Below are 16,435 nucleotides of genomic sequence, written 5' to 3'. Positions count from 1 at the left end.
CAACTTGCATGATTTACTTTCCGCTGCTCATATACTCTTGTCATGCTTGCTTGATATGTATTGTGAATGTTTGAACTTGTGCTAAAACTCCACTTCAACTAAAAAAATTTAAAAACTGCAACTTCCTTTGCTAAGAGTCTATTCACCCCCCTCTAGACACCTCTTCTCGATCCTTCCAAGTTCTTTAGTTAGATGCTCAATCTCCTTCTTATCATCATCATTCGTTTTATCTTGATTAGCATGATCAATAGCAATTACATCATAGTTTTCATCACTAGAGTTGTCAACAAGTAAATCATCATCACCTAGAAAATCATCTTCATCACTATTGAAATCAACATACTCGGGGTGTGATACCTTTGGGCCTTTAGGCATGAAGCATTTTCCAATTCCTTCATTTGGTGAGTCAAATATGTCGTAGGAGTTGGTTGACACAAGTGCTAGACCGGCAACACCTTCATCTTGAGTATATTCGGAGTCGAAGTGATAACTTCTCTCGGAGTGATTGTCGGAGTCAGAGCCGGATACCCATTCACCAACATGAGCTTGATGTCTTCGTTTTGTGTAGCTCCTTGATGACTTGTCCTTCCTTTCCGAATCCTTACTTCTCTGTGATGTTCTTCACTCATAACGATCATCTCTACTCCTTCTTTCTCTTGATGGTGATTCTTCTCTTCTACTTCTCCTTTTGGGTGAATCTTCCCTTCGTTTGTAGGGAGCCGTACACTCATTGGAGTAGTGTCCGGGTCTTCCACAATTGTAGCAATTTTGTTCATGACTCAAAGATCTTTTGTCATTGTAGGACCTTGACTTGGAACTTCTTTCCTTGCTTCTACTCTTGTAGAACTTGTTGAAGTTCTTCATCATTAGGCTCAATTCTTCATTGAAGGCTTGTTTCTCACTTGATGATGTAGGAGCATCACATGAGGCCTTGTAAGCACCACTTGACTTGTTGTGAAGCTCTTCCTTATCCTTGAGTGACATCTCATGAGAAACAATTCTTCCAATGACTTCCGTTGGCTTGAGATCTTTGTAGTTGGGCATCATTTGGATCAATGTGCACACGGTATCATATTTTCCATCCAAGGCTCTTAGGATCTTCTTGATGATGAATCTATCGGTCATTTCCTCACTTCCTAAGCCAGCAATCTCATTTGTGATGAGAGCAAGCCTAGAGTACATTTCAGCGACACCTTCACCATCCTTCATTTTGAACTTCTCAAGTTGACTTTGAAGCACATCCAATTTGAATTCCTTGACAGAGTCGGTACCCTCGTGCATATGAATCAAAGTATCCCAAATTTCCTTTGCATTCTCAAGACGGCTGATTTTGTTGAATCCTTCGGGGCACAATCCGTTGAAGAGGATATCACAAGCTTGAGCGTTGTATTGCAGCATCTTCAACTCTTCCATGCTAGCTTCACGGCTCAGTTCTCTCCCATCAAAGAATTCACCTTGCAAGCCAATACACACAATAGCCCAAACGGCAGGGTTATGTCCAAGAATATGCATTTTCATCTTATGCTTCCAACTAGCAAAATTAGTACCATCAAAGTAAGGACCTCTATGGTGGTAATTTCCCTCGCTAGACGCATACTCTCCTAGGTTGTGAAACCAAGGCTATGATCACCAGAAGCTATGGAAATCAAGGCAAATGGAGTCCAAATATCTTATACCACTTGTAGGATCGAAAGTATGTCTGGAGGGGGTGATTAGACTACTTGACCAAATAAAAATCTAGCCTTTTCCCAATTTTAAGTCTTAGCAGAGTTTAGCAACTTAGAACAAATCAAGCAATCAACCTACACATGCAAGTCTAAGAGTATAGCAGTGGAATGTAAAACATTTGTATATGAAGGTAAAGGGATGAGTTTGGAGGGAGCAAGCGCAATGTAGACATGGAGATTTTTGGCGTGGTTCCGATAGGTGGTGCTATCGTACATCCACGTTGATGGAGACTTCAACCCACGAAGGGTAACAGTTGCGCGAGTCCACAGAGGGCTCCATCCACGAAGGGCAACAAAGAAGAAACCTTGTATATCCCACCATGGCCATCGCTCGCGAAGGACTTGCCTCACTAGGGTAGATCTTCACAAAGTAGGTGATCTCCTTGCCCATACAAACTCCTTGGTTCAACTCCATAATCTTGTCGGAGGCTCCCAAGTGACACCTAACCAATCTAGGAGACACCACTCTCCAAAAGGTAATAGATGGTGTGTTGATGATGAACTCCTTGCTCTTGTGCTTCAAATGATAGTCTCCCTGACACTCAACTCTCTCTCACGGATTTGGATTTGGTGGAAAGATGATTTGAGTGGGAAGCAACTTGGGGAAGGCTAGAGATCAAGATTCATATGGTTGGAATGGAATATCTTGGTCTCAACACATGAGTAGGTGGTTCTCTCTCAGAAAATGAATGCTGTAAGTGTAGGCACGTTTTGATGGCTCTCCTTACTAATGAAGGAAGGATGGAGGGGTATATATAGCCTCCACATAAAATCTAACCGTTACACACAAATCAACAAACTCGGTGGGACCGAATCATGAAACTCGGCGGGACCGATTTAGTTCAAAATATGAACGTTAGGCTTTTCGGTGGGACCAATTTCAATAGGGTTAGGGCATAACGTAATCTTGGTGAGACCGATTACACAAACTTGGTGGGACCAATTTTGGTAATAAGCTAACCAGAGAGTTGGTCAAGCAAACTCGGTGGGACCGGATGATACGTCTCCAACGTATCTATAATTTTTGATTGCTCCATGCTATATTATCTACTGTTTTGGACATTATTGGGCTTTATTATCCACTTTTATATTATTTTTGGGACTAACCTATTAACCGGAGGCCCAGCCCAGAATTGTTGTTTTTTTGCCTATTTCAGGGTTTCGAACAAAAGGAATATCAAACGGAGTCCAAACAGAATGAAACCTTCGGGAACGTGATTTTCTCACCGAACGTGATCCAGGGGACTTGGACCCTACGTCAAGAAACAAAAGAGGAGGCCACGAGGTAGGGGGCACGCCTACCCCCCCCCCCCCAGGCGCGCCCTCCACCCTCGTGGGCCCCCTGTTGCTCCACCGACGTACTCCTTCCTCCTATATATACCTACGTACCCCCAAACGATCAGATACGGAGCCAAAACCCTAATTCCACCGCCGCAACTTTCTGTATCCACGAGATCCCATCTTGGGGCCTGTTCCGGAGCTCCGCCGGAGGGGGCATCGATCACGGATGGCTTCTACATCATCACCATAGCCCCTCCGATGAAGTGTGACTAGTTTACCTCAGACCTACGGGTCCATAGTTAGTAGCTAGATGACTTCTTCTCTCTTTTTGGATCTCAATACAATGTTCTCCCCCTCTCTTGTGGAGATCTATTCGATGTAATCTTCTTTTTGCGGTGTGTTTGTTGAGACTGATGAATTGTGGGTTTATGATCAAGTCTATCTATGAATAATATTTGAATCTTCTCTGAATTCTTTTATGTATGATTGGTTATCTTTGCAAGTCTCTTCAAATTATCAGTTTGGTTTTCCCTATTAGATTGATCTTTCTTGCAATGGGAGAAGTGCTTAGCTTTGGGTTCAATCTTGCGGTGTCCTTTCCCAATGACAGTAGGGGCAGCAAGGCACATATTGTATTGTTGCCATCGAGGATAGCAAGATGGGGTTTTCATCATATTGCATGAGTTTATCCATCTACATCATGTCATCTTGCTTAAGGCGTTACTCTGTTTTCATTAACTTAATACTCTAGATGCATGCTGGATAGCGGTCGATGAGTAGAGTAATAGTAGTAGATGCAGGCAGGAGTCGGTCTACTTGTCTCGGACGTGATGCCTATATATTCTCATAACTATGCTCAATTCTGTCAATTGCTCAATAGTAATTTGTTCACCCACTGTAGAATACTTATGCTCTCGAGAGAAGCCACTAGTGAAACCTATGGCCCCCGGGTCTATCTTCATCATATTAATCTCCCAATACTTAGTTATTTCCTTTGCTTTTATTTTACTTTGCATCTTTATCACAAAAATACCAAAAATATTATCTTATCATATCTATCAGATCTCACTCTCGTAAGTGGCCGTGTAGGGATTGACAACCCCTTATCGCGTTGGTTGCGAGGATTTATTTGTTTTATGCAGGTACGAGGGACTGGCGCGTAGCCTCCTACTGGATTGATACCTTGGTTCTCAAAAACTGAGGGAAAACTTACGCTACTTTGCTGCATCATCCCTTCCTCTTCGGGGAAAACCAACGCAGTGCTCAAGAGGTAGCACCGGATCGCTCATTTCGGTGAGACCGAAACGCTACGAAAGGGAAACAGAGAGTTTGCATTGCGAACTCGGTGGAACTGATCGCTCATCTCGGTTGGACCGAAACTTTACGAAGGGAAACAGAGAGTTTGCAATCCCATCTCGGTGAGACCGAGATCCCTATCGGTGAGACCAAAGTGACTAGGGTTTCTGGCAGTGGCTATGTCAAGTGAACTCGGTGGCGCCGGATAGATCAAATCGGTAGGGCCAAATTTGACTTCTGGTTTGGGACATATGTGGATATGATAAAGTGGTTGAGGGCTTTTGGAGCATATCACTAAGCATTTTGAGTAAGCAAGACATTAAGCAACACCTCATACCCTTTTAATAGTATTGACTTTTCCTATGGACTCAATGTGATCTTGGATCACTAAAATGAAAATGTAGAGTCTTGAGCTTGAGCCAATATGTGTCCTTAGCATTTTGAGGGGCCCACATTCCTAATCCATGCCATGTCAATCATTGAACTTTCTGAAATGATCATCTTGAAATAGCATTAGTTCAATGAGCTATATGTTGTTAGTAATTACCAAAACCACCCGGGGATAGTTGCACTTTCAGTTTTCGAATAAACTTGGCTGAATTCCACATCATGATGGAGAAGGTGGAGAAGGTGTATAAGTTCATGTTTTTGAATAAACTACTTGACCACATGAAAGATGAAAATGAATCTTGTGGCCATGCCATGAATACATAGGATGCTCAAGATGTAGTGCTTACGTTGACATAGTTGCTCCACACATCCTCACTATCAACCATAAGCTTATTATGGATCCAATCCCACCCAAAACCACTCATTGACAACATCTTGCTTACATTGACATAGTGTCTATCAATAGTCTTGCACCTTGATATGACATTCTCCTTTGTGATATCCACATTGCACTTGGCTCGAACATTGTTGACAACTGCAGTGTAAACATGTGGTTTCCACCCATTTTAAGAATGATCCCCTCTATTGTAATGCTCCACAAACACATTCAGCATTGCTTCGTCCATTTCATCCATCGAGGTTAGGTAGTTTCTACCTCCTTTCTTCTCCACATCCATATCTTCCTGCAAGCAACAATACATGTATGAGACAAATGTAGAATCCCAAGAGAGAGAGAGGTTCAAAAATAAGCATATGAAATATATGAACATACAAATGAATGAATTCAATGATTGGCTCCCCCGCGTCTCCTTTGGTAATCTTCCCACATTTGATTAGCTAAGGTATCTCGCTTGTTGTTCCACTTAGTTGTTGATTCAACATGTCTAATCATGTTTGGTTCTTATGGATGTTCAATGGCAGCACCATTTATCTAATTATCCACGTCAATTAGCATTATATCATCCATCTCTCTCTGCCTATCTCTTAGAAAGTTATGCAATATGCAGCAAGCATTAATGACACCGATCTACGAGATGGTATTATTGGCATGTTAATAAAAAATAAAAAATGGATGCTTGGTTTTGCAAAATACTATGTGATACCTGATTTCGTATGTCAAAAAATGAACTAGTCCTCAAAATAGCCCATCTCATCTTTAGTAGACCAAAAGTTCTCTCTATCACATTCCTAGCTGATGCATGTCGCGGATTATATAACTCTCTTGGAGTTTGTGGGTTATTTCCATTAGCTGCCTATTCTTTTAAATGATACCGGACTGACCAGTATGGAGCAAAAGAATCCCAGATCATTAGTGTGCCCAGCATCTACAAGGTAGTATTTTCCTAATGTTTGCAAAAATAACAAGTATTAGATATTATATTTCCATTGAAATATCATAATTTAATTGTTCTATCGTACCAAGACAGAGAATTACCACATGGGACTGTAAAAGTGTCTTGTCGTGACATTGCATCTCGCAACACTCGTGAATCTGATGCAGAACCTTCCCATCCAGCTAAGACATACAAAAACTTCATATTCCGGTCACAAACACCAAGCACATTAGTTGTCACGTCTTGCTTCCTATTTCTGTATCTACCTTGCTTGCGAGTGGAAACACGGACATCAACATGTGTGCCATCTAAAGCTCCTAGTACATCTGGAAACCATTTCCATCTAGCGTCCTCGGGTTGCTCAGCTGAAGGACTAGGTAACTTTATAAACTCGTGAGACAAGGAAATGATAGATCTTAAGATCTCATTGAAATGCCTACTGATTGTCTCGAGTGCCCACCTATACGTTCTTTCAATTAACCAATATTTCATCCCATGGCTTAGCACAAGCAAAAACATTGTGAATGATTCTTCGACCGACACATAAAATGTGTCCCTCAAGCCACATCTTTCACGCAAGATATGCATAGGTCCACAAAGGACCGTTTAGTTAGGCGCAAACTATCATAACAGTGCTTGTTAGAACCTTGATAAATTGATTTAAGCATTTGCTTTCTAATCCTAATCTCTGCCTCATCCTCACTGAAATCATCAGGCTCTCTAATCCTCCCCCGACAATACGTGTGTTGAACTATCGCGACAACCGACACAAAATATCCAGCCGCTACTCTCTTTCTTTTCTTTCTTATCTCATCATCATGCAAGGTGTTGTTGTGCAAGTACGACATCTATATTTAGAGATAAAGAAATGACAATTGAGAAAGAACTCAAGCCCAATTACTAGTGATACACAACAACAGAAACAAGAAGAATTTGTGTGATGGGAAAGCTATGGAAGGAAAGACAAGTTAACATGGCCCTAGCAGTCAACAAGCACAATCCAAAAAATAAATATACTTTCTATTGACGGGGAACAAGCGCTTTATTAACATAATAATGGTCTACAGTTAGTTGAGCCTTTCGCATTGTTGTTCTTGTCCAGGAAACACAGGAAACCTTACTACCTTAGGATCCTGCTTACTAAGGACAAATTAACCATACAAGCAATTCGGAACCACCCTCACAAATTTGTAACATAAGGATAAGATCATGTAAGCACACAATTATGCAGCCAAGAGGAAGCATGGCGAGATTTCTCCTCTCGTAAGCACATAACACCTTCGACAAGCCATGACAGATCCACTAAACATTGTATAAGCTGAAATCTCGCACTACCTTATTTCTAGAAATAGAAGATAAAATCTTGTAGTACACCTTACTTACATACTCGATCCACCCAAACAGAGAAATGGAAAAGGACGTTCATCATGAGGCCAAGCCATGGATGGAGGTTATACCTTGGAAGGTGCCGCGGGTGGATGACGTTCTTGGTGTGGAGGTCGGGATCCGGCAAGGGATGGACGGATCCGGCAAGGGGTTGACAGGGTGACGTCGTTGGAGTCGGGGAGGAGAGGGGCGACAGCGTTGGCATAGGGGAGGACTTGCCGGAGGAGAGGTTGGTGTCGAGGCGGTGGGGTTCGCGTCAAGGAGGAGAGGGGCGACGGCGTTGGCGTCGAGGCGACGGGGTTGGTGTCGGGGAGGACTTGTCGGGGGAGAGGTTGGCGTCGGGGCGACGACGTTGGTGGCGAGGCGGCGGGGTTAGAGTCGGGGAGGAGAGGGATGGAGGAGGGTGGCGTCCGGTGGATCGATTTGGGAAAAGAGGGGTCTGGGAAGGGATTTGGGTCCAGTTATAGTTGCATTCGCTGGAATTGTGGAATGATTTCCGACGCCCAAATCTGGGACAGCCAAACATGTTGGTGTCGGAATTCGCAAATGAATTATACGAATTCCGGCCCAAATGATGGATGCCAAACGACATGTAAGAGTTTAACTGGAAGGACTATAAGGTGGAAAAATTCAGAATTATTGGAGGTAGGAAAATTAGGGTTGTAGTTATAACTTAAGGATGGGATAGAAATGAAAAGAGGATGTTTTGCTCAAAATTTCCAAAAGACAAAGTTGGGTTTTTGCATGAAAGTGATCTCTAGGTACCGTAGGACCTCTCAAACATTTTCTGGAACTAAATAAAAAAATTATTTGAAATAGATATAGTGCAACAAGAACATTTCAAAGTATGAAAAGGTTATTAAAAGAATTAGTTTGGGCAAGTTTTATTATAAAAAAATAATTACCCACTGAATTTTAAAAGTTAAATGAAATGATTAAGAGAAACTTTCAAACACACATTTTTAAAGTTTCTATATGGAAGGAAGGATTTTTGTAAACAGAAAAACAGAAAAGGTTCTGAAATAAATAAAAGACCTAATATAATTAAAAAATTATTTCTAGCCAAATTTTACTTAATAAAATTATGGTTAAATTTATTGGGTTTTACAAACTCTACCCCCTTAAGGAAATCTCATCCTCGAGATTTGTTAAGGGCGGAAGAACTAAATACATATCACAATAAACAATAATATGCAGAAAGCAAACATAGCAATGCACTTATGACACACACCCTAAAATACAATACAAAGGTTGCGTCATGTAAACTAGCGTTACACAGAGCAACAACCACACTAATGACCGTTTATGGTTCAAAGGTAAGATCTATGGGGTCTTGCGGAAAGGTTCCTGGTGCTGGAGCACATTCTTCTTCTTCTTCTGGAGGAAGTGGAGGAAGTAGGCGAAGAACATGTCCTTCCTGAGTTGGCAAGGATGGTCCGCCAATGGTGATCTGGGCATTCAGGATAGCAAGATAATGGAGATAATCCACTAGTTGCTGGGTTAGATGCTCGTGGGCCATCACATACTGAATGGGATTGGCCAGTGCTGGATCTCTTTCTATACGTTCACAGCGAAACGTAGCCTCTGCTCCAAATGATGCGTGACTCGGGAAGTAGCAGTACTTCCTTTCGCTAGCACAAGATATCAAGAATCAAAGGCAAGTAACTTTTTCATAAGCAGCAACCTCAATGGACCATTGGCATGGATCTTCTGATGAAGACAACATATGGAGGGCCTTGGTTCAAATCCTCTGGTGGGATTTGCACAATTGCCCAGTATTTCGAGGAATCAGGGGTGATCCTCAATTTGAACAACTCATACTAGGGTGGGTGGCTGGAACCAAGGGTATTGTTAGGGACGAATTGGTCATGAGTTAAGTAATATAAGTAGCTATTTACCCTAAAAAAGAAATACTCGGCCAACAACAGGGATAAATAAATATAATAATTTTATGTGATTCGTTATACGTTCTTTCTGCTCGGCCCAAGTCATCGTGGCATGCCCCAGGAAAGCAAATCTGGGCACCGGTTGTAGCTTTCCTGCTGCCGGTTGCAGCAAATTGCAGCCCATCGCCCATCGAACACACTTTGGATGACTCTGCTTGTAGCAAAAATCAGGCGACGTAGTTGCCGGCCATGCTCGCTGTTGCCTGGCTGCAGCAAAAATGAACGCCAGTAGTACCTTCCTCGATACCAGTTACAGCAAATACGTAGCACCGACGGGATTTTGCTGAGGCGCCGGCGGCAGGGACGGCCATGGTGGCCATTGTAGCTGCAGGAGAGAGACGGTTGGGGAGGAATGCAATGGATGGTCGAGAGCATGTAGATATAAGGGAAGTAAAAGGGAACTAGTGGGGTTGTATTGTACGAGGGCCAGAGGCGAGGCGTCCGGTCGAACTTTCGGCCGGCTCGCCGATTGAAACATTTTCCTTTTTTTCTCTCCTGTTTCTATTAGAGACATTGTTAGGGACGAATTGGTCACGAATTAAATAATATAAGTAGCGATTTACTCTAAAAAAAGAAATACTCGGCCGACAGCAGGGATAAATAAATATACTAATTTTATGTGATTTGCTTGAGGGATAAATAAATAAAGGCCATGCTACGCGTCCGCCGGCGGATGACTAGAAAACATCCGCCGCCTCGCTGGCCATTGGATGGACGTGAGGATGTCCATCCGATCTACCCATCCACGACCACTACCTCCCTTTTGCAACAAGAGCAGTGTTGCAGAACACGTCCCGCAACAGGATGCTTGTTGCAAAACGTCGAGACCGCTATTTAACTTTCTTAAACACGGTATGTGTCGAAGATTTTTTTTTTTTGCAACTGAGGTTTTGTTGCAGATTTTTTTTACAATTGAGATTTGTTGAAAAAAAATTTGCCTTCACTTTTTTGCAACATAGCTTATGTTACGGGAGAAAATTCTTCAACATTGATGTTTTTGAAAATTTTGAGAGGAGTCATGAGGAGTCAGGGGCACATGTTGTGTAATCTCTTCTTCTCTAATTTACTGAAACAAGACCCTTATTACAAAAATTGTAGCAACATCTTTGCCGTATCTAATTTTCTGCAACAAAACACATGTTGCAAAAATTACAACACATCTCCGGACGCGTCGCGCACTTGTGCAGTCACCGTTCGCTGCCATAATTCTGAAACAACAACAGCGTTGCTGTTGCAAAAAAATTCCTGTAGTATAACCTACAACACATAGCCAGATAAAATGCTACAAACATAACCTACAAACTAGCTTCAGAAAGGTAAGTTCTCTTTGAAATTTAGTTACTGTTTCTCCGAAATTACATATATGTTTCTCTGAAATCACATATATGTTTCTCTGAAACTACAAATTGGATAACTGCATGAGCTACATAAGCTTTGAACTAAAAAAAATCAGAAAACCACATCAATCCCGCATCACTAGTTTCCTACAACATATCAAGTATGTACCACTAATTCCCTACAACACATCAAAATCCTGCATCACTAACTTCCAGGTGAAAAAATGCTACAAAAGTTTTGAGCTACAAACATTTGGAAACGGATAGTATCAACTGCAACACATCAAGGGGATAGCATGAGCTCCAGCGGTGCATCTAAAAGTCAAATCAAAAATTTTGCAACACTAGATCTGCGACATCCAAATGCCTACTGCACATCGACACATCTACACCACCTATATCATCTACATCATTCGCTTCGGTGGCAACGGCGAGAGCGTCTCCCTACGTCGGAGCACCGCTACGATGAGCCGCGTAGCCGCCGCGTAGCAGGGGATAGCCATCATTAGGGCCGGCCAGAAAAAAGGGGGGAGGGGGAGGAGGATCACCCGCGGCCGTACCTGCTTGTGTCGCCGTCGGCCACGGCCGATCCCGAAGCCGTTGCGGTCACCACCACGCTGTATGCGCCGTGGTCGCCCCACACCGTGCGCCGCCGCCGCCCCCTGTGCCATCCCAAATCTCACCGCCGTCGCCCTTCGTCCTAGCCACACGAGTCAACTGAGCTGCGGGCGTTATCCAGTTGCACAAATGAGTCCTGAAACAACGGGTAAGTTTCAGAAAACATCCACGCGTGAGGCGGAAGCGGGGATGATCTCGTCCGTCTGATCGACTGGCGATCCAACGGACGCGGAGCCGTCGTTATCAGTCAGTTGAAAGTAAGCTTTTTTCAATAAATATACTAATTTTATGTGATTCGCTTTCTTTCCCCTGGACCCAAGTCATCGTGGCATGCCCTAGAAAAACAAAAATCTTAAACCGTCGACGGCAGGGATCGAACCTGCGCGGGCGCACAAATGAATCCTAAAACAACGGTCATCGTGGCATGCCCCAGATGTGAAAAACAAAATCTTAAACCTTCGTCCTAGCCACACGAGTCAACTGAGCTGCGGGCGTTATCCAGTTGCACAAATGAGTCCTGAAACAACGGGTAAGTTTCAGAAAACATCCACGCGTGAGGCGGAAGCGGGGATGATCTCGTCCGTCTGATCGACTGGCGATCCAACGGACGCGGAGCCGTCGTTATCAGTCGGTTGAAAGTAAGCTTTTTTCAATAAATATACTAATTTTATGTGATTCGCTTTCTTTCCCCTGGACCCAAGTCATCGTGGCATGCCCTAGAAAAACAAAAATCTTAAACCGTCGACGGCAGGGATCGAACCTGCGCGGGCGGTTGCACAAATGAATCCTAAAACAACGGGTAAGTTTGAAAAAACGTCCATGCTTGAGGCGGAAGCGGGAACGATCTCATCCCTTTTTCAATAAATATACTAATTTTATATGATTCTGCTTGTGTCGCCGTCGGGCACGGCCGATCCCGAAGCCGTTGTCGTCACCACCATGTTGTATGCGCCGCGGTCGCCCCACACCGTGCGCCGCCGCCGCCCCCTGTGCCATCCCAAATCTCACCGCCGTCGCCCTTCGTCCTAGCCACACGAGTCAACTGAGCTGCGGGTGTTATCCAGTTGCACAAATGAGTCCTGAAACAACGGGTAAGTTTCAGAAAACATCCACGCGTGAGGCGGAAGTGGGAATGATCTCGTCCGTCTGATCGACTGGCGATCCAACGGACGCGGAGCCATCGTTATCAGTCGGTTGAAGGTAAGCTTTTTTCAATAAATATACTAATTTTATGTGATTCGCTTTCTTTCTCCTCGACCCAAGTCATCGTGGCATGCCCTAGAAAAACAAAAATCTTAAACCGTCGACGACAGGGATCGAACCTGTGCGGGCGGTTGCACAAATGAATCCTAAAACAACGGGTAAGTTTGAAAAAAAACGTTCATGCGTGAGGCGGAAGCGGGGACGATCTCGTCCCTTTTTCAATAAATATACTAATTTTATGTGATTCTGCTTGTGTCGCCGTCGGCCACGGCCGATCCCGAAGCCGTTGCCGTCACCACCATGTTGTATGCGCCGCGGTCGCCCCACACCGTGCACCGCCGCCGCCCCCTGTGCCATCCCAAATCTCACCGTCGTCGCCCTTCGTCCTAGCCACACGAGTCAACTGAGCTGCGGGCGTTATCCAGTTGCACAAATGAGTCCTGAAACAACGGGTAAGTTTCAGAAAACATCCACGCGTGAGGCGGTAGCGGGGATGATCTCGTCCGTCTAATCGACTGGCGATCCAACGGACGCGGAGCCGTCGTTATCAGTCGGTTGAAGGTAAGCTTTTTTCAATAAATATACTAATTTTATGTGATTCGCTTTCTTTCTCCTCGACCTCATCGTGGCATGCCATAGAAAAACAAAAATCTTAAATCGTCGATGGAAGGGATCGAACCTGCGCGGGCGGTTGCACAAATGAATCCTAAAACAACGGTCATCGTGGCATGCCCCAGATGTGAAAAACAAAATCTTAAACCTTCGTCCTAGCCACACGAGTCAACTGAGCTGCGGGCGTTATCCAGTTGCACAAATGAGTCCTGAAACAACGGGTAAGTTTCAGAAAACATCCACGCGTGAGGCGGAAGCGGGGATGATCTCGTCCGTCTGATCGACTGGCGATCCAACGGACGCGGAGCTGTCGTTATCAGTCGGTTGAAAGTAAGCTTTTTTTAATAAATATACTAATTTTATGTGATTCGCTTTCTTTCTCCTCAATCTCATCATGGCATGCCCTAGAAAAACAAAAATCTTAAACCGCCGATAGCAGGGATCAAACCTGCGCGGGCGGTTGCACAAATGAATGCTAAAACAACGGTCATCGAGGCATGCCCCAGATGTGAAAAACAAAATCAAACCATCAACAGCAGGGATCGAACCTGCGCGGGCGTAGCCCAACAGATTTCAAGTCTGTCTCCTTAACCACTCGGACATATCAACCTCTGATGACAGAATTCGAACTTAAATCTTACTAATACCGGCAGACTGCAGACTTCCGGGTATACGAGACCGGCAGAAGCAGGCATTCGTCGCTTCATTGGCCCTACTCATCATTGCTGTCATTCACGACCCTGTCACGGAAATCTCCTTATAATCGTGACACATGATCCACCTGGACAACTAGCTACACATGGAAGGTGGTAAACCCCTGATCGACACTGTTAAGGATGTGTTTGGTTCAGATGTAGGTTTGGTATTCCCTCCAAAAAAAAGATGTAGATTTGGTAAAAACTACCATGAACTATTTTTTTTTGTTCAGCTGTAGATTTTACGTGAACTATGAATTGTGGAAAAGCAGCTATGAGCCAATGAGGTTGTAAAATAGTGAAAACAGAGCTCAGTTGAACCAATTGGGGCTTACAATTCAACATGTATGCGTGTGGAACTAACTAAGCTGTGCACCGTGATATGTGGCCGCTAAACATATCCTTGGCACGCCAAAGACATGTTTTTCTTTCTTTTTTTCTTTCTTTCTTTCGTTGAACACTGTATAATGGAAGCCGCTCACATACACATCATACAACCATCTCTATAAAAGCACACACGTACACTCTGTCTCTGCGAGCACCTTCGGAAGACTGAGTCAGCATAGCACTCTAAGATTGATAAAGTCATCACAGACGCCTCGTAGTCAACAAGGACGTCTCCTCCCACTAAATGACCCTGATAAGTTGGGAATACTACTGCCCTCCTAATCATTCAACCACAGATTAACATGTTGATGACATCCATGCAACGATGTCAGGACCTTGGTTTGCTATGACGTGGCTTCAAATGTGTCAGTCGTCCCTATACGAAAGCACTGTCTTGGAGGGTGTTGAGGGCCTCATAAACTTGGCGGCAAAAGGGTGCCTTCAGAACCTAGGGCAACTCAACTCCAACATGGATCACCGAATGAATATCATCAAATATTCACGGATATACCTCGACGAGTCGGCGAAAATTGAACAGGACGCTGGCCATCAAACCGTATGTATCAAATGTTTGGTTGTTATTGTTTTTTCTATACCTAGAGTACTAAAAACAATTAAAGATAAATAACACGATTCTTTAAAACTTGAAAGATAAATATTTCAATGGAATAATAATTCAAATATAAATATTACAATTCAAAAGTAAAATTTTGAAATAAAATAGTTATATTTACATTCAACTTATTCTGGACAGATGTTCTAGTTGCCTCCTTGAAACGTCCACAGATGCTCAACCAGATTATTCCCAAGCTTCTCGTGATGAGTTCCTCGATGGGAATCCACTGATACATTTGGGGCAAGACCTCAAACATCGTCAGATTCTGCCCCGAAAGCTGGATAGGATCGGCCATCTCTTGAAATTCTAGACCTTAGCGAACTCTTTCACCCTCATCCTGCACAATCATGTTGTGCATGATCATTCAAATTTTTATCACTTTCACAATATCTCTGCACCCCACAGTTTCGCAGGTATGCAACAAAACGGGCTTGGAACACTCCAAATGCTCTCTCCATATCCTTCTATCTCCTTCTAGTTCTGGACAAAATGACATTTTTTGTTACCTCTGGGCTCAAAGATGATCTTGACAAAGGTCACCTATGGATGATAGATACCATCACAAATGTTAAATTGTGATCCAAATTCTTCTGGGATAGACGTAGTACACGCGGTGTGGGCTTTGCGTTGGTACCGACGCGTACGAGTATAACTTGTTAACTTGTCCTCCAGGGATTCTTATGTGTTGTCGCTCATATATATACCCCATGTAGTCACATTTAAAGACGGCATGTCGTCACATGCTTGTAATACTTGTCATCATAGTGAATTGCGCCTTCGTGCGTCCATGGTTCTTTTCCGCAAGTGTTTTCCATGTTAAATTTGTGTCTCATGTCTTGTTTATTCGCATTTTATCTAACAAGTGATATCAGAGTCAAGTTGTAAACGAGGTTGAGATCAAGAGATTAGGGTTGTGAGTTGTGTGTCGCCGTCGTGTGATCAGTCCGACCGTAGATTGATTCTGTTGCAAGATGTAGCACGCCAACGCCGCAGTCGTGCGTCCCCGAGACGAAGTCTGTTGCACGGCTGCTTCATGCGTGAGAAACCGAGGCACTTCGGGGCCCTAGGAGCGATCTGTCCAGCCATCATTCCTTCTCATGAAGCTAAGTCCAAAATTGCTTTTCTTTATTCACCAATCAAGAACTAGTACTAGATCAGATGCTCCCAAATGCTACCATGATACCATTTTAAAAAAATCAACTTTAAATGTTTCAAAACATTCTGGAAAAAATGTGGATGTTCACTCACATGAATGTACAACGCCTAAAAATTTCAGGTCCAAATTCTGAATACACATCGAGAAACAAACACGGCAAATCTGTATATGAATAGTGGTGTTTGGCTTTTGTCTTTTGTCTTTTTGACACTATTCATGTTGGATTTGTCTTTTTTGTTTCTCAATGTGTATTTCGAATTTGAACCTGAAATTTTTAGGGATTATATGTGAACATCCACAATTTTTTTTCATAATTTTTGAAACATATAAAATTAAATTTTTTGAAATGGTATTATGGTATCACCTAAGAGCATCTCTAGCAGACCCCGCATAACGCTCGGCCCGCAAAAATTCCGGCGAGTATGCAGGCTCGGGCCAATTTTGCGGCCAG

General features: G+C 43.4%; 1 non-coding gene across 1 annotated transcript; it reads right to left on the bottom strand.

Annotated features, from left to right (window-relative positions):
- Nucleotides 1-13,657: 13,657 nt before the first annotated feature.
- TRNAS-UGA lies at nt 13,658-13,739 on the bottom strand. The gene has a single exon. It is a non-coding gene; the product is annotated as a tRNA-Ser (tRNA).
- Between the last annotated feature and the right edge of the window lie 2,696 nt (nt 13,740-16,435).

The sequence above is a fragment of the Triticum urartu genome, chromosome 4, assembly GCF_003073215.2.
Source record: "Triticum urartu cultivar G1812 chromosome 4, Tu2.1, whole genome shotgun sequence".
Taxonomy (NCBI): Eukaryota; Viridiplantae; Streptophyta; class Magnoliopsida; order Poales; family Poaceae; genus Triticum; species Triticum urartu.
This window is presented reverse-complemented; position numbering and strand designations above follow the sequence as displayed.